We start from the raw sequence: 18,888 nt of genomic DNA on the forward strand, positions 1-18,888 counted from the left end.
ATTTTATTTTGTTCGGTTTTTGTAGTTGCTTTCTTTGCAGCTTTAAAGAGGCTCTGTCACCAGATTTTGCAACCCGTATCTGTTATTGCAGCAGATCGGCGCTGCAATGTAGATAAGAGTAACGTTTTTATTTTTAAAAAACGAGCATTTTTGGCCAAGTTATGACCATTTTTGTATTTATGCAAATGAGGCTTGCAAAAGTCCAAGTGGGCGTGTTTAAAGTAAAAGTCCAAGTGGGCGTGTATTATGTGCGTACAACGGGGCGTTTTTACTACTTTTACTAGCTGGGCGTTGTGTATAGAAGTATCATCCACTTCTCTTCAGAACGCCCAGCTTCTGGCAGTGCAGACACAGGCGTGTTCTCGAGAGATCACGCTGTGACGTCACTCACAGGTCCTGCATCGTGTCGGACGAGCGAGGACACATCGGCACCAGAGGCTACAGTTGATTCTGCAGCAGCATCGGCGTTTGCAGGTAAGTCGATGTAGCTACTTACCTGCAAACGCTGATGCTGCTGCAGAATCAACTGTAGCCTCTGGTGACGATGTGGCCGACACGATGCAGGATCTGTGAGTGACGACACAGCGTGATCTCTCGAGAACACAGCTGTGTCTGCACTGCCAGAAGCTGGGCGTTCTGAAGAGAAGTGGATGATACTTCTCGTCAGAACGCCCAGCTAGTAAAAGTAGTAAAAACGCCCCGATGTACGCACATAATACACGCCCACTTGGACTTTTACTTTAAACACGCCCACTTAGACTTTTGCAAGCCTCATTTGCATAAATACAAAAATGGTCATAACTTGGCCAAAAATGCTCGTTTTTTAAAAATAAAAACGTTACTGTAATCTACATTGCAGCGCCGATCTGCTGCAATAGCAGATAGGGGTTGCAAAATCTGGTGACAGAGCCTCTTTAAGAATTGGTGAGCTAGTCGCTGCTAGTAAATCAGTTCATTTGGGTTTGGATGTTAGTGATGTTTCTTTGGATGAAGATGTTGTTGTGATTCATTTAAGGAAATCCAAAACTGATCAATTTAGAAGAGGTAGTTTTATTTCATTATATCCGTTAAAGTTTTCTCATGTCTGTTCCATCCTTAATGTGAGGAATCGGTTACGGATTAGGCCATCAGTTAGTGGCCAGTTGTTTATTCCGGAGAATCTAAGTCCTTTAACGAAATATCAATTTAATGTTGTATTAAAAAAAATGCTTATCCTTATTACATTTAAGCAACTATAAAATCTCTTCCCACTCCTTTAGGATTGGAGCTGCTACTGAAGCAGCTAGATTAGGCCTTGATGAAGCAATTATAAAACGCATTGGTAGATGGGAATCTAATAGGTTTAGATTATATGTTCGGCCTGATTTATTAATTAACAGTTGATTTCTTTTCTCATAGGTTCTCCTTTAATATTTTTGATCCTCGACCATTCTTTTTTTTTTTGGGCACAAAAGCGAGCAATTAAGAGGATCTACACCGAGGACCTATCTTTTGATACCAAGAACGTTAATGTTTTCTGGTGTGGTATCCGAGGCCTGATCTGGTATTGTGTTATAGGAGAAATTAAAAAGCTCTCTGTTTTTTGGCCTTCTCCCAATGTTATTTTAATTCATGTTGGTGGTAATGACTTAGGAAAATCTAAAACATTGGATTTATTGCGGGCAATGAAAAGGGACTTTGCCTTAATTAAGTGCATGTTTCCTGATACCGTTGTTTTTTTCTGAGATTAGTCCAAGATTAATTTGGTCTTGCAAAGAGACTATTTTCTTTGAACGTATCAGGAAACGTGTTAATAGAGTAATGATTAAATACCTCCCATGTTTAGGGGTTTGTCGTTATCGCCTTTGGAAGGTTTTATTTCTGGCTTGTATAGATTTGATGGAGTACATCTATCAGATGTTGGTATCGATATTTTTAATTTAGGTTTACAGAATGTGGTTGAAAGGTAGCTTTGTTGTTCTTTGCGGGCCTTGCCTTCTTAGGTCAGGGCTTGTGGGTTTTTTGTCTCCCTATTGCTGGGTGGACTGATTTATTAAAAATGGTTTATTTATTATATGTCTTTTTTATTATATTGGTTTTAAGTATTTTGGTTTTTAAAGTATTTAATATTGATTATCTTTGGTAACCCTTAATAAAAACATTCTAGCTTTTTTTTATCCACATATCTGTTTTCTGTGTATTGTTTGGTTTCGTTTTAGTTTATTGAATTGTGCCTTGTACCTTCATGCTGTATCATCATGTTTTCTATGATAAAAAGTAAGGATTACATAACCACAAAGATTTGGTTATATGTAAAACTAAAAAAATTAATCACCATTGTTAGCCCTATGCCCCGAATGCCAGGGTCTATGCCCTAAACGACATAGGTCTGCCAATGTGAATTATTATGCAGTTGTGGTCTCTCTGCTTGTTCCACATAGTAATGTCGGTGAATGCAAACACTACTTTTCAGTTTCTAGTATCCCCACATATTCGCTGTTTGCCACACATAAGCAGCAAGGAGGACCTGAACCTGTGACATGAAACGATATTGCGTATCACCCAGACTAACGTTTCTTACTAAACATTCCATTAACTCTGCTTCTTTCTGCCAGTTGCTTCACTTATTACCCATCTCCTTCAAAATCTACTTCAACCCCTTCCGGCCGCAGCTATTTTTTAGGTTTTTTAAATTTTTTCCTCCCCACATTCCAAAAGTCATAACTTTTTTATTTTTCCGTTGATATAGTCCTATAAGATCTTGATTTTTGCGGGACGAGTTTTAGTTTTTCATGGCCCCATTTATTGTACCACATAATGTATTGGGAAACAAATTATTTGAGGGGTAGAAAATGAAAAAAACTGAGTCGTCCATTGTTTTTTGCGCTTAGTTTTTACAGAATTCACCATGCAATTAAAATGACATTACATAGTTACATAGTTTGTACGGTTGAAAAAAGACACATGTCCATCAAGTTCAACCAAGGGATGGGAAAGGGGAAGTGGGATGGGAAAGGGGAAGTAAACAATTTCTACACATAGGAGCTAATATTTTTTTTTCTAGGAAATTATCTAAGCCTTTTTTAAAGCCATCTACTGTCCCTGCTGTGACCAGCTCCTGCGGTGACTATTCCATAAATTCACCGTTCTCACAGTAAAGAAGGCTTGTCGCCTCTGCAGGTTGAACCTTTCTTTTTCCAGACGGAGGGAGTGCCCCCTTGTTTTTTGAGGGGGTTTTACATGGAACAGGATTTCACCATATTTTTTGTATGTGCCATTCATATATTTATATAAGTTAATCATGTCCCCCCTTAGTCGTCTTTTCTCAAGGCTAAATAGGTTTAATTCTTTCAATCTTTCCTCATAACTTAGATTCTCCATGCCCCTTATTAGCTTCGTTGCTCTTCTTTGTATTTTTTCCAACTCCAGGGCATCCTTTCTATGAACTGGAGCCCAGAACTGGACTGCATATTCTAGATGAGGCCTCACTAATGCTTTGTAAAATGGTAATATTACATCCCTGTCCCGCGAGTCCATGTCTCTTTTGATACACGACAATATCTTGCTGGCCTTTGAAGCAGCTGATTGACACTGCATGCTGTTATTTAGTTTATGATTTACAAGTACACCCAGCTCCTTCTCAACAAGTGACTCCCCCAGTGTAGCTCCCCCTAGTACATATGATGCATGCAGGTTGTTGGTACCCAGGTGCATAACTTTACATTTATCTACATTAAACTTCATTTGCCAAGTGGACGCCCAAACACTTAGTTTGTTTACATCTGCCTGCAATTCACAAACATCTTCCATAGTCTGAACTATATTGCATAGCTTGGTGTCATCTGAAAAATTAGAAATAGTGCTATTAATCCCATCCTCTATATCATTAATAAATAAGTTGAATAATAGTGGTCCCAGCACTGAACCCTGGGGTACACCACTTATAACCGGTCACCATTCAGAGTAGGAATCATTGACCACAACTCTCTGGATACGGTCCTTGAGCCAATTCTCAATCCAATTACAAACTATACTTTCTAAACCTATAGTCCTTAATTTACCCATTAGACTTCTATGGGGGACAGTGTCAAATGCCTTTGCAAAGTCCAAAAACACTATATCCACAGCGGCCCCTCTGTCTAGGCTTCTGCTTCTAACTTTATTCTGCTTGTCAATACGATTACGGCGATACTAAATTTATATAGTTGTTTTCTATATTTTACTACTTTTACAAGGAAAAAACTGAGAAATAAAACGTATTTTGTGTCGCCAAATTCTAAAAGCCATAACTTTTTTTATTTTTCTGTCGATTAAGTGGCATGAGGGCATATGTTTTGCGAGATAAGCTGTTGTTTTTAATGGTACCATTTTGGGGTACATGCAAGGTTTTGATTACTTTCTATTCAATTTTTTGTGGGAGATGAGGTGACTAAAAAATAGCGATTCTTGCAGTTTACATTTATTTATTTTTTTACGGCATGCACCGCGCTGATTAAATAATTATATATTGTAATAGTTCAGACTTTTACAGATGCGACGATACCAATTATGTTTATTTAAAAAAAAAATTCAATGCTTTTGGGGGAAAATGTTGTTGTTTTTTTTTTTACTTTTAAATTTTTTTTAACTGATTTTTACTGTTTTTATTAGTCCCCTAGGGGACTTGAACCAGCGATCGTTGGATCGTTTGCACTATATACTGCAATACTAATGTATTGCAGTATATATTCTTTCTGACAGACTTCTATTAAGTCCTGCCAGAGGCAGGGCTTAATTGGAGCACAAAGATGGCGGACCTAGGGGCCTTCATTAGGCAATTGCATCGCGGGGCGGCTGATGAGCTGTTAGAAGGGGTCGCCCCCTCTTTCTAACGATTTAAATGCAGCGGTCGCTATTGACCGCAGCATTTAATGGGTTAAGCGAGCGGGATCACGCTCAAGCTCAATCCCGCTCGTTACCGTGAAGTGTCGGCTGCCCGCATTGTATGGATCGGCTCAGCCTGTGAGCCCTCTCCATACTTCCCCTACCCAGCTATGACGGAGGTATACGTCAAATGTCGGGAAGGGGTTAAACTTCTTACCCTAAGGCCTTATTCACACGAGCGTCAAGTACGTCCGTGTGACGGCCGTTAAAACAACGGGCGTCACACGAACGTATGTTTTTTAATGGGGATGTTCACATGGCTGTTTCAACGGACCGTGTGAAAAATAGAACCTGTCCTATTATCTTCCGTTTTCACGGATTCCTCCATAGGCTCAAGTCTATGGGGATCTGTGAAAACGGGACCCGCATGGGGGCACCTCGGACGTGAAAAACCACGTTTTTCACGTCTGAGTTTTTCCACACTCGTGTGAATCTAGCCTAAGGGTATGACCACAGGTAGCATAAACACTGTGGATTTTCCGCAACAGATTTCATAATACAGTAGCAGCAGAGTGAATGGAATTTGAACAAATCTCATACACACACTGCGTAAAAATCAGCTGAGAAAACATCTATTAACATACAGACTGTAGAAATACAAACTAAAGTCAATCTTATAACAAATCATGGTGACTAGAAACTGCCACGATGTTCCTCCCCCTTGAGGGGTATATAAGGGCTTGACCTGGGGAGGATGGGAGTTCAGGATTTAGACCTACAGGAGAGCTGAAGCTGAGGCCAGCGCTCTGAGGAGTTTCCTGTGATTACCTGATTTTGTGGACTGTGTGCTGTCCCTGCGTGGAAGGCGACCTGTTCTGTCAGTATTGGATGCAATAAACATTGTTGAAGTTGCCCCGTCATCACTGGCTCTGTTGATCGTGTGTTAACCTAGCGAACCCCATGACAGCATGCAGAGTCCACTAAATGTAATGCTCATAGAGGAAAACTCCATTCATGGAACAGAACCTCACTAAGAACTTGGCAGCATCAATACGGTTATATTTTGCACATTACTACGGGCCAAAATGTTTGTGAGCATGAGGCCTAAGGCTTTGTTCACACTTGCATCAGTATTTGCGTTGTTCTGCTCCATCAAGAGAGCAGAAACAGCCGTATCTGTCACATGACGGACACCAACTGAGCCAGACGGATACACATATGGAATGTGAATACTGAGATAAAGAGAAATAATTGCAAATGTGATAACTTTATGTATGGGTGTTCAGCCAGACTGCTCATTGCAAGCTTACAGAAGAAACATTCAAAGATTACATATATTTCTGAAATAGAAGGGGTGAAAGGTGGGATAAAATCTGGCCTGCTTGATAATCGACAATGCAATTTAATACAGAGGATATAAGCAAGTTGACCATCCATCACACTGTCAATGGAGCTGTGTGATGGCTTGTTTTTTGGGGGCTGAGATTAAATTATTCTTTCCAATTCAAATTTTTTTATTGGTTTTAATACAAACAATTACAAAAACATTCGGAGAACATGTGTCCCCATAATAAAAAAAACATGACAAATAGGGCACAGCCCAAACAGAAGGGTAAGCATCACAACCCATGAAGAGCACACAGTACGACAGCTATCTGAGCAATCTTAGGGATCACAGGCTGCCTAAGTTTGGGAGCCATTGACTGTATGTCAGGGTTCCTTTAAGAGTTCAAAGCATACTGAGTGGGTAAAAGCTAATTGGATAAAGAAAGCACATGGGGGGGAGGGGTTAAGTCAATAAAACAAGGAGACTCCAAGCAGTGAGCCTCTTTTCCCGCTTCCTGGCATTGGATAAGAACCCCTAAGCTATTAAGTAGCAAACAGAGGAGTGATCCCTGAGAACATGGCGGAACAAGCATTGTTAGCTTTGCTGAGAGAAAAGATAGAGAAGGAAGGTGCTGCATGGCTTACCCCGCTCTTACGAGGTGGGTCAGAACAACCAGGTGGCTCGGTGTCCGAGCCGCGTGCTGACAGCGTGCGGCCTTCCAGGCGGTGCCGTCCGCCTTCGCGTCTAAGCCCATCCCCCACTAGACCCAGAAAACGAGGGAGGGCGCCTTTTAGACAAGCAGCGCAGCTGCATGTAGCAGAGCCAGAAGTGCGCAGTGTGGGGAAAACACTGCCGGCTCGCGGTAGGAGCGTACGTGCTCGCCGCCATGTCTCCCCTCCCCCGGTCCTGGGTAGTCGGCAGGCCGCGGAGGAGAGGCAGCGCACACCCCCGCGTGTAGCAGACGCGGCAGAAAGCAGTAGTGGGACGGCTGGTGTAGCTGTGCCGATACCGGCTGCTCAAAAGCCACCTGGCAGGCTTGGGAGGAAACCCAGTATGGTGGCTAGTGACACAGTAGAAGGGAGCTTGGAACAGGGTGAAGTTAGCACTCCTATAGGTGTTGCAAGAGACAGTCAGATAGCGGGAGATAGTGAGGAAGACTTCTTTGAGTGTATCCCTGGGACACCGCAAGTTACAGCTAGTGGACAGATAGGCAGATGTGTTTCCGCCGGTGGATCCCACAGAGGTGGGAAGCAGGGCCGTGGAACGGACACATGCTCTGACTCTGGGTCTGATCGATCTGAGAGGCGTGGTAGGAAGAGATATAATGCCCGCAGGCGCCATACTACGAGAGATAGAAAAAGTAGACATAGGCAGCGCTCTCGGAGTAGAGGGTCCAGACGTCGTTCAAGGAGTTCGCAGAGGAGTCGGTCGGATTATCGCACGTCCTCGGTTTCAATCGGGGATTCAAGTGATAGATATAGCAGGAAGTCTCGTGGGCACAGACAACGTGGGCGGAGGAGCAGATCGGTTGACAGAAGACGGTGTAGACACACTTCGGTGGCAGCGTCAGCAACGGTTGTTCCTCCGCTGCCCACAACGAGGACTCCTGAGGTTCAGCCGGTGGTGCATCAGAGTGGTGAGTTGACATGCGGTCAAGCATGGAATAAAAGTAAAAATAGTGGTGATGAGATTTATGGGATGTTAAAAAATGTGTTGGAGAAAATGAGCGGGACGGAGATTCCGGTTAATGCACCAGGTGCGGAAGGGCCGCAGCCTGCGCAGGCTATGGGTAACAAAGGGATGTTGCTCAGAGACACATATTTTTGTGGGGTTGCCCCACTGGGGACACATGTAGATAACGATGTGAGAGAAAAAATAAAAAACTGTGAATATGTGGATATATGGTCGTTAGTGTCGCCTGAACAGTTAACAATAGATAAAGAAAGAAGATTTGATAAAACGGAAGATAAAAAGCCCAAGGTAGCAAAGACATTTGGGAACTGGATTCAGGCATTTGCGGTGTTGGCTAGCATAATTAGTCAAAATAAGCCAGAGAAGGCTTTCGAATTATTTAGTTATTTAGATACTATTTACTCTGCTCACAAATTGCATGGTGGAACGGCGTGGTGGAGATACGATGAGGAATTCCGGCGGCGTTTAGCTATACGGCCAGACATAGGGTGGTCTTCAAAGGCCACAGATGTGTGGATTCAGTTAATGATGACACAAAGACCCCAGAATTCCTTTCTCTCTACCTCCACCGCGCCCCCTCAGTCCGTGTCTGCCGGTCGCAGACCCGGTGCGTGTTGGCTATTCAATGAGGGGCATTGTAGATTTTTCGCTGCATGCAAATTTAAACACGAGTGCTCCATATGTGGAGGATCACATTCGGCTCTGCGGTGTTACAAGAGAGGTAAGGCCGCCACGAGACCAGTGGCCGCAGGTAAGCCAGAGGACGCCGGTGAGCGTCAAAAAGATGCTCCCTTGGCTAGACAGGTACCCCAGGAGACAGGAAGCAGAAATGCTCATTGATGGTTTCACACACGGTTTTTATATACCTCATGTTAGTCAATCTGCCTCGATGTTTGCTGCTAATTTAAAATCCGTTTTATCCCAGCCAATGATTGCACAAGAAAAAATAGATAAGGAAGTTCGTTTGGGCCGTATGGCGGGTCCTTTCATCGAGCCGCCGTTAGCTAACCTTCGAATCTCTCCCCTGGGGCTTGTGCCTAAAAAAGAGCCAGGTAAATTTCGTCTAATTCATCACTTGTAATTTCCATTAGGTGAATCAGTCAATGATGGTATACCAAGGGAGGAGGCGGCGGTGTCGTATATTTCCTTCGACAGAGCGATGCAATTGGTGGCAAAGGCAGGTCCTTTAGCGCTATTAGCAAAATCCGACATCGAGGCCGCTTTCCGCCTTCTTCCAGTCCATCCGGATTGTTTTCACCTTCTGGGGTGTCATTTGAATGGTTTATACTATGTGGACATGTGCTTACCGATGGGTTGCTCCATATCGTGTCGCTATTTCGAAATGTTCAGCTCATTTTTAGAATGGGTTGTGCGTTTGGAAACGGGCAATTCATCGGTAATTCATTATTTGGACGATTTTTTGTTCATAGGTCCTAGGGATGAAGATGTGTGTCTTTACACGTTGAATTCTTTCAGGTTCCTTATGAACAATTTTGGCGTTCCGTTAGCCGAGGACAAAACGGAAGGCCCAAGTTGGAGCCTTTCCTTTTTGGGTATACAGATTAACACAAGCAAGATGGTGCTCAGCCTTCCGGCGGAAAAAATTGACAAATTGAGCGAAGCTATCGGGAAGTGCCTTCTTGCAAAGAAGATTACACTGCATGATTTACAGTCGTTGCTAGGGCAGTTGGCATTTGCATGTAGGATATTTCCCATGGGAAGAGTGTTCTCGAGGAGATTGGCCATGGCAACGGCAGGTATAGCAAAGCCACATCATTTTGTAAGGTTACCTAAATTATTAAAAGATGATTTGAGGATGTGGAAATCGTTTCTGTCATCATATGAAGGTATTTCTTGTTTTATGGAAAAGGAGCTGGGGAATGCGGACTTGCAATTATACACTGATGCGGCAGGAGCTCATGGTTATGGGGCGGTTTTGGACAAAAAATGGTCGGCTGGTAAGTGGCCAGCAGATTGGTATAAAAAAGAGTTTACTAAAAATTTGACGTTACTGGAATTGTTTCCCATCGTGGTGGCGGTGGAGCTTTGGGGAGCGGAGATGGCGAACAAACGGATACTTTTTTGGTCAGATAATGAGAGCACGGTAATAGCCATCAACAAATTGACATCCAGTTCCCTTCCGGTATTAGCGTTACTCAGGCAGTTGGTTTTAAAATGTTTATCGTTTAATGTGGTTTTCAGAGCGTGTCATGTGCCAGGTGTAATTAACGAAATTGCTGATGCGTTGTCTCGTTTTCAGTGGCTTCGTTTCAGGACATTGCATCCTCGGGCGGATCAGGAAGGATATCCTTGCCCTCCGTTTCTCTGGGACCTGCCGGAAAACAACTGACACCTCTGTTGCAGAATTCAATGTCATTAGCAACATGGAATTGCCATGGTAAGGCTTGGTCGGAATGGTTGGCTTGCGCTCATCCTGAAGAAATGATCTTGCCACAGACGTGTTATCAGATTACATTAAGGTATTTAGGTTCGTTAAGGGTAAAAGGCATGTCAGCGGCAGCGGCTAGAAAGCGGCTATCTGGGGTTGCCTTTGCGTTAAAATTAATTGGGGTTGAGGACGTGACAAAACGCTTTATTTTTTCCCAGATTTTGAAGGGTTGGAAAAAAGAAATGCGGACGACGGACGGCCGCCGCCCGGTGTCTTTTGTATTACTCCGGCGTTTAGTCGACGCTACGGCTTCGGTATGCGTTTCGGACTTTGAGTCCTGTTTGTTTAATTGTTCTTTTGCGCTTGCGTTTTTCGCAGCCCTTCGGGTCAGCGAATTAGTGTCGGAATCACGCGGGCGTCCATCTGGATTGTTCGCCGATGATGTGGTTGCGTTATCTGATTCTGTAAAGGTGAGAGTGCGTCGATCAAAAACTGATGTTGCGGGGGAAGGGATATGGTTGACGATTTTTGTTTTAGATGCTCAATTTTGCCCGGTCGGGACCATAAAAAGATACATGTCTATACGGCCTTTGGGTGTCAGTTTTTTGTTGCATCAGGACGGTTCCCCGTTATCAAAATTTCAGTTTGCTTCAGTGTTTAAGAAGTGTCTCGGCAAGGTAGGGGTCCCCCCGAACGAGTTTGGCACTCATTCTTTTAGAATAGGGGCTGCCACTATGGCAGATGCAGCGGGTATGACTGAAGCAGAAGTTAAAAAATTAGGAAGATGGAAGTCAGATTGTTTTAGAAGGTACATTCTCCCTCATCTGTTAACATGTTGATCTCAAATGTTTTCCACAGGTGTTCAAAGACCGGCGGTTTGGATGATCGGTCATTCATATATTTACTGGGCAGCCCAGAGGGAGGTTTGGATCTTGGCTTCAAGCAAGCTGATGTGTACTGGAGGGGTATTCGAGGGTTAAAATGGCTCCAGGTCCTGCCGGAAGTCGTGGCGGTTAGCAGAATGTCACAATCACCGACGGTTTTGGTGATCCACGCCGGTGGCAATGATCTTTGTTCAACTAGAGTGGCCGAATTGATTTCAATAATGCGCTCGGACTTTGAACGATTTGCGGCTTTCTTCCCGGACCTGGTAGTGGTGTGGTCCGAAATTGTGCCGCGGGTTTTATGGAAAGGTGCGAGGAATAAGGCATCCTTGGAGAGGACCCGTCGCCTTTTAAATGTCAGAGTATCCAGGCACGTCAGAGGAAAAGGGGGCGTGGTCGTAAGGCATCGCCAGTTAGAAGGTGACAATCGGGGTTTGATGCTGCAAGATGGAGTCCACTTAAACGACATTGGGCTGGACATATTTCTTTCCGGGTTGCAGGATGCCATAGACAGGGCCTTGTTTTTGCTTCAGGGGGTGGGTCAGAGTGCGGTGTAGTAGTACACCCGACTCCGTTTGGCGTGTTCGGAGGCTCTTGTTCCGTTCGTTGAATGGGTATTTGTAAATACGGGTCACCTGGCGAAACAACTAAGACATGCCCACCGAGGAGACGGTGGCCGGCATGCGAGGTGATAGTCATCGGAATATCAAGATAATATAGAATACCCAATAAACGGACAAGGTTTCCCTTTTGTTTATAAAATTGTTAATAAAAGCTGTGGCCACCCCCACTTTTCTCCACAAGTTGTCTCTGTGTTTATTAAGTGTTTAGTTAAATATTACTCAGTAGGGGCTACAAGGTACATGCAGTCATAACGGGAAGGAGCATTGGTTAAAAGTAAAGGGAAAGAAACAGACAATAATTCAACTTCCTACACATCCTAAAAAGCACAATCACATTAAAGAGGCTCTGTCACCAGATTTTGCAACCCCTATCTGCTATTGAAGCAGATCGGCGCTGCAATGTAGATTACAGTAACGTTTTTATTTTTTTTTTAAACGAGCATTTTTGGCCAAGTTATGACCATTTTTATATTTATGTAAATGAGGCTTTCTAAAGTACAACTGGGCGTGTTTAAAGTTATGTACAAGTGGGCGTGTATTATGTGCGTACATCTGGGCGTTTTTACTTCTTTTACTAGCTGGGCGTTCTGACGAGAAGTATCATCCACTTCTCTTCGTTAACACCCAGCTTCTGGCAGTGCACAGACACACAGCGTGTTCTCGAGAGATCACGCTGTGACGTCACTCACTTCCTGCCCCAGGTCCTGCATCGTGTCGGACGAGCGAGGACACATCGGCACCAGAGGCTACAGTTGATTCTGCAGCAGCATCGGCGTTTGCAGGTAAGTCGATGTAGCTACTTACCTGCAAACGCTGATGCTGCTGCAGAATCAACTGTAGCCTCTGGTGCCGATGTGTCCGACACAATGCAGGACCTGGGGCAGGAAGTGAGTGACGTCACAGCGTGATCTCTCGAGAACACGCTGTGTGTCTGCACTGCCAGAAGCTGGGCGTTGTGAAGAGAAGTGGATGATACTTCTATACACAACGCCCAGCTAGTAAAAGAAGTAAACACGCCCAGATGTAACACACACAATACACGCCCAGTTGTACGTTAACTTTAAACACGCCCAGTTGTACTTTAGAAAGCCTAATTTACATAAATATAAAAATGCTCATAACTTGGCCAAAAATGCTCGTTTTTTAAAAAAAAAAAAACGTTACTCTTATCTACATTGCAGCGCCGATCTGCTGCAATACGAGATAGGGGTTGCAAAATCTGGTGACAGAGCCTCTTTAAGCAAATGACCCCTCAAAGTAGACAAAAGAAAGAAAGGCAGGGAGAGATAGAATGGGAAACAAACAAAGGCAAGGGAGAGACAAGGAGAGTTCATGGTGAACCTGGACTCCAGTTCCGGAAAAGCATAATTTTTCGTAAAAATTGGAAACTTTTTTTTTAACTTTCTCTTTTAGTTTCCCTAGCGTAGTGATCCCCAACCACCGGGCCGCGAACCAATACCGGGCCGTAGATCATTTGGTACCGTGCCGCGGTATCTGTTATACACCCCAGTGGTCGCAGGGAATTCCGGACGAAAAACCTCACCAAATTGTGGTGCAGTTTTTCGCCCGGAAATGTCCGCTGCGGAAAACTGCTGAGCATTCAGCAGGCCGGTCTCCTGGGATGACGTTTCATCCCATGTGACCACCGCGACAGCCTGTGATTGGCTGCAGTGGTCACATGGGATGAATCGTCATCCCCGGAGGCCGGCCTGGAGGAAGAAACAGACTTCTGAATAAGTAGAAGATTTTTTTATTTCCGAGTTACGTTTTTTTCGGTGGATTCGCTGCGATTCCGCTGCAATAAACGCAACTGCTATTTGTCGTGGGTTTTACCACCCCATTGAATTCAATGGGGAAAACCCGCAACAAATAAGCAGCGTTTACAAAAATATAATTGACATGCCGCGGAATAAAACTCTGCACTGCATGTCAATTTCTGAGCGTTTTTCCGCTCACTATTTACGCAGCATGTGGATGAGATTTGTGCTATCCCATCCACATTGCTTCTACTGTATTATGCTGCAGATTTTCCGCAACTAATTTAATAGCGGAAAATCGTCAGTATTTACGCAAATTGTGAACTGACCCGAAACCCCGCCCCCACCCCCGTGGAAAAATTGTCTTGCATGAAACTGTTCCTTTGTTAAAAAAAAAAAGGTTGCGGACCGCTGCCCTAGGGGACTTAAGCATGCGATCTATTGATTGCTCATGCAATACTTTCTATATTGCAGTGTATTGCCTTTAGCTGTGCACTACTATTAGGGTATGTTCACACGGCTTAGCAAAATACATCTGAAAATACGGAGCTGTTTTCAGGCGACAACAGCTCCTGATTTTCAGATGTTTTTGTAACAACTCGCGTTTTTGGCGGCGTTTTTTACGGCCGTTATTGGAGCTGTTTTTCAATGGAGTCAATGAAAAACGGCTCCAAAGACGTCCCAAGAAGTGACATGCATTTCTTCTTCGCGGGCGTCTTTCTACGCGCCGTCATTTGACAGCGACGCGTAAAATAACACCTCGTGGGAACAGAACACCGTAAAACCCATTGAAAGCAATGGGCAGATGTTTGTAGGCGTAATGGAGCCGTTTTTTCAGGCCTAATTCGAGGTGTAAAAGAATTACGTCTGAAAACAGTGCGTGTGAACATACCCTCAGGCCTTGCCTCTGACAAGGCTTAGGATATATCCACACGACGGTGAAAAAAAAAACGCCCATTAAATATGGATCAACTGTCAGTTTTTCATGTCCGTTTTGCATCAGTCTGTCTCTAAAATGACATCCATTTCCAGGCCGTCTGACCGTTTTTAATGGCCATTTGTCATCCGTTTTTCACATCTGTTAAAAAAAAACGATGAATTTCATTCATCAGGTGTTTTTTGGTCCCAACCTCGAGAAAACATCACAGTACCCATGTAGGTAGTACCACAATGACCCTGTAGATAGTGCCACAGTGCCCACTGTAGATAGTGCCCACATAGTGCCAATCTGTCCACTATAGATAGCGCCACAGTGCCCTCTATAGATAGGGCCCACATAGATAGTGCCACAGTGCCCACTTTATATAGTGCCACAATTCCCCTGTAGACTGTGCCACAGTACCACTGTAGCCAGTGCCCACATATAGTGTGACAGTGCCCACATATAAAATGCCAATTCCCACATAGATAGTGCCCAAATAGGTAGTGCCACACACAGTGCCCATGTAAGTAGTGCCACACACCACCATTCCCCTGCAAGGGATTCCGCTCCTGGAGTAGACCGTGATATCACTGTCCATATATGGACAGTGACATTGGAGGCACCTCCAGGAGTCGAATACCCAGGAGGAGCATTGCTGACGCTCTTGCTGAGGATTCCGGCATCTCAACGCCTCTAACTTCACTGTCTATATATGGACAGTGACGTCAGGGGCTACCTCTAGGAGCGGAATACCCAGCCAGAGCGTTGCCGACACTCTTTCCGGGGATTCTCGCATTACAAAGCCCCTAACGTCGCTGTCCATATACGCTCAGTGACATCAAGGGCTTTCCCAAGAGAGGAATCCCCAACTAGACAGCTTGCAGAGCTCTGGCCAGGGACTCCATAGTTGAAAGCCCTACCATCACTGTTCATATATGGACAATGACGTCAGGGGCTTCCCCAGGCTCAGCGCTTAAAGTTTCGCTGTGCCCAGCTCCCTTGTTAGGTCCAGGATGAGTTTTTAACGGCTACCACACGGACTGATTTCTGAAAAATGACCGTTAAAAACTGATCTATTGGCCTTTATGGAGCCGTCGGTCCGTGAAAATCTTCAAAAATAAAACATGTTCTATTTTTTGACGGCCAGTATTCAAAAGTTAAAAACAAAACACGGCTGTGTATATACACTCATAGAACTTCATTGTTCTGAAAATGGCCATATGACAGCCGTTAAAAAAGCGGTCATCACACGGTCGTGTAAATATAGCCTTGAAGGGAACCTGTCACCAGCATTTCACCTATTGAACTTTACTTATCCCTCACTGGCCACTGCTATCAAAAGTTCATTGCTGTTATCCCCGCTCCTAAACTCCTCCCCCGACTGTAAATAACGATCTGCAAACATTTTGCGCCTTTTATCGTAATAATCCGGTGTCCCTTTGTGCGCACACACCAGAAGAGGACATCAATGCACAAGCGCGGGATTTTGTGTGCTGGGGGGAGGTGAGGAGCTGTCAATCAAAAGTAAGGAGGCGGGGTCAACTCGGAAAGACTGGAGGAATGAAGATCTGACACTTTTATGCTCATTAGCATACGGTGTGGGAACACTAAATAACTGAATACTAAACCTACAGAGCCGACTAAGAAGACAATTATAGGTTATAAAGAAATGATTTTTCACCCACTACCACCTGGTATTGCTGGTTTAATAGGTGAAATGCTGGTGACAGGTTCCCTTTAATGATAGATAAAAGTAGGCAGACGTGGAGGCATTCATTAGGCCTTCGGCTGCCATGGCAACCGATCTGCACCACACGCTTATGATCGGTGAACAGAGGGAGCCCTTCCCTCTGCCTAACCACTCAGATTGCTATATTTGCTTTGTTTATGCAAATTTGCTTGAAAAGTAAGCATTCCAGGGTGTTTCAAGGGCAATCCCAGGCGGGGCTTAAAATTCCCTGATTTTGGGGATTGAAATATTGGTAAGTATTCAGCGGCATGTGTGGGAACACTCCATACTGAGCACTGGTCATTAGTCTTTCCATGTACTATGCAGTGTATTGTAATTCACCAATGTTTGGTTACGTCCACTGGTCTTTCTGATCATTTAACCACTTGCCGCCACCGCAGCCATTTTCAGTTCCCGCTTCCCGAAAAGCCATAACTTTTTTATTTTCCCATTGACATAACCTATGAGGGCTTGTTTTTTTTCCGGGGACGAGTTGTAGTTTTTAATAACACCATTTATTGTACCAAATAATGTACTGGAAAACGTTTTTGTGGGGTGGAATAAAAAAATAAAAAAAATAAAGATTCCTACATTGTTTTTGGGCTTTGGTTTTTCGTGTTCACCGTGCAGTAAAACCACTTTTGCAGGTCATTAACGAGGACGGGGATACCAAATTGTATAGGTTTTGTTTTTTTTGATCATTTACTGCTTTCACAAAAATAACTTTTAAATAAATTTTCGTGTTACTAATATTTTTCTGTCGCTGAAGAGGTGCGAGTTTATTTATTTTTTTTGCAACATATGGACATACCCTAAAAATAAAAAAGGAGCTTGGGAAACCACCGCAATTTCAAGCCCCCCTCCCCGCTAATGCTGCAAATAAACAATAGGTACATAACAACTGTTCATTCTCTCGCACTCCCTGTCTACCCAAGTAAATCTATGCCGGCGTTCCCATTTTCCGCGCCTTTTATTTGCCAGCTAGTCGTTTCAAACCAGCTGACGGCGATGACGTAAAATTTTAGAACATCCGCCCAAATTTGCGAGTCAAGCCTCGTTCTGGACCTGGCTCGAATCTTGGGGCAGGGATTAGAAGCGTCTACCTTCCAGAGAAGGTGTCATTCTCGCCTTCTGATTTGCTGCTCAGGGATGTCAGAAACCCACGTGAATGACGATTCTCCTCGCTTATTGGCTGGTTGACGTGCACGGCTTTCTATCCAATTGGCTTTGCGTCTCACTATGGCAGGGAGGTGACCCTGTGATTGGTTTATTATTTTTCCCCAAGATCAGTACGAGTCGGTCTAGGAGCGGAGGCCCGGGAGACAGAAGCGATCCGGCGTAGTGAGCTGACCAGTCCCGGAACGGAGGTTTGTGGTTATGGTGGACGGGGAGATTTTTATCAATAGCGCTATAATCTCTGATCGTAGAGGCTGTTAAATCGTATCGATATCGGATCTGGGTTGCATTGGTTGTATGAGTGTATACCGGCTTCATATGTAGGAACACTCTATGGTCATTTACGTTAATAAGTCTCTATGTAGTATAGTGCAGTCCTCCGGTGTTCTCCGGTCTTTGGTTGGATCCACTGAGTTCTGACCATTGGAGCAAATATATTTGCCTGTTGACCAATCATTGCTCTCTGCCCTTAGATTTGACGTGTTTTGGAAAATCAAAGCAAAAAATCTGGTAAGCAATCTTGTAGTCTATGGGCTGGCCGACTTTCATTGGTCGTATACTGTACAGCTCATTGTGATGGTGGCTGCAGACGCTGTGATCTTATATACAACCTGCTGCTATAACGATAAGGAGTGAGTCAGGGGTATTCAAATAATTGGACTTGATCAATTGAAAACCTATGAGTTGTTAGGAGAATGTAGCGGGTATGTCTGAAAATATTATAGTTGTTCACAGTGTAATGGTGATGTGGACATGGCAAATCCTAATGATATATTTAATATACTGGTCGTGCTTCACAGCAGGTTATCCAGCGTGGAAATTAACATTGGCGCTGTTACGATTGATTGACACCTGGTTAATTTGAAACTTAAGCGCCCATCAATCGGATAAAAAATGATTGCCTTTTGGAAAAAATGTGTAATTGTGATCATAGCTGTAAAGTAAATGATGGGAGGGATGTGCGGGGAAAGGAATAGACGTTGGTGGCATAGTCTAGAAAAATGCTCCCAATTTCTGATTGACGGTGGTCCGACCGTTTCATACCCAAAATCTTTAGAACAAAATTTCTGTGGTCCTTGTAACTTCGTCTCCTGTTGGCTAAGCTTGACTTTTTCTGGACAAATACCCCTTTGGCCATTGATTAAGAAAGTCGAGCAAAGCTGCCAGGAGACAACGTGGTACAGCACTTTACGGTTATGTTCACACAGGGTGGATCTGCTGCATAAAATTACACAGTGTATCCATCTGGTGCGTTTTTTTTGTCCGGAATGTCCGTTGTGGAAAACGGCAGGTAAAAAGAAAAAGCCTGTACTTTCCCGTAGTCATGGCGACGTGTCCCTCTGACGTCCTGCAGACCGGTCTCCTGGGATGATTTCATCCCATGTAACCGCTGTAGTCTGTGATTGGCTGCAGCAGTCACATGAAACGTCATCCCTGGACGTTGGGCTGGACAAAGAAGCCTAGAGATCTTGGTAAGGGTATGTTCACACACAAGGGAAAACAGCTCCTGATTTTCAGCCGTTTTCTTTTAGCAATTCGAGTTTTTC

At 44.1% G+C, this 18,888-nt stretch overlaps 1 protein-coding gene across 1 annotated transcript in view; it reads left to right on the forward strand.

Annotated features, from left to right (window-relative positions):
• Window positions 1–17,389: 17,389 nt before the first annotated feature.
• Window positions 17,390–18,888, forward strand: part of GLCE (glucuronic acid epimerase) — an 81,764-nt gene continuing 80,265 nt past the window's right edge. Inside the window, exon 1 of the mRNA XM_075858355.1 lies at window positions 17,390–17,532. The gene's annotated coding sequence lies outside the window, so the exon portion shown is untranslated. The remainder of the gene's footprint in view (window positions 17,533–18,888) is intronic.

Source organism: Rhinoderma darwinii, chromosome 3 (assembly GCF_050947455.1).
Source record: "Rhinoderma darwinii isolate aRhiDar2 chromosome 3, aRhiDar2.hap1, whole genome shotgun sequence".
Lineage (NCBI taxonomy): Eukaryota > Metazoa > Chordata > Amphibia > Anura > Rhinodermatidae > Rhinoderma > Rhinoderma darwinii.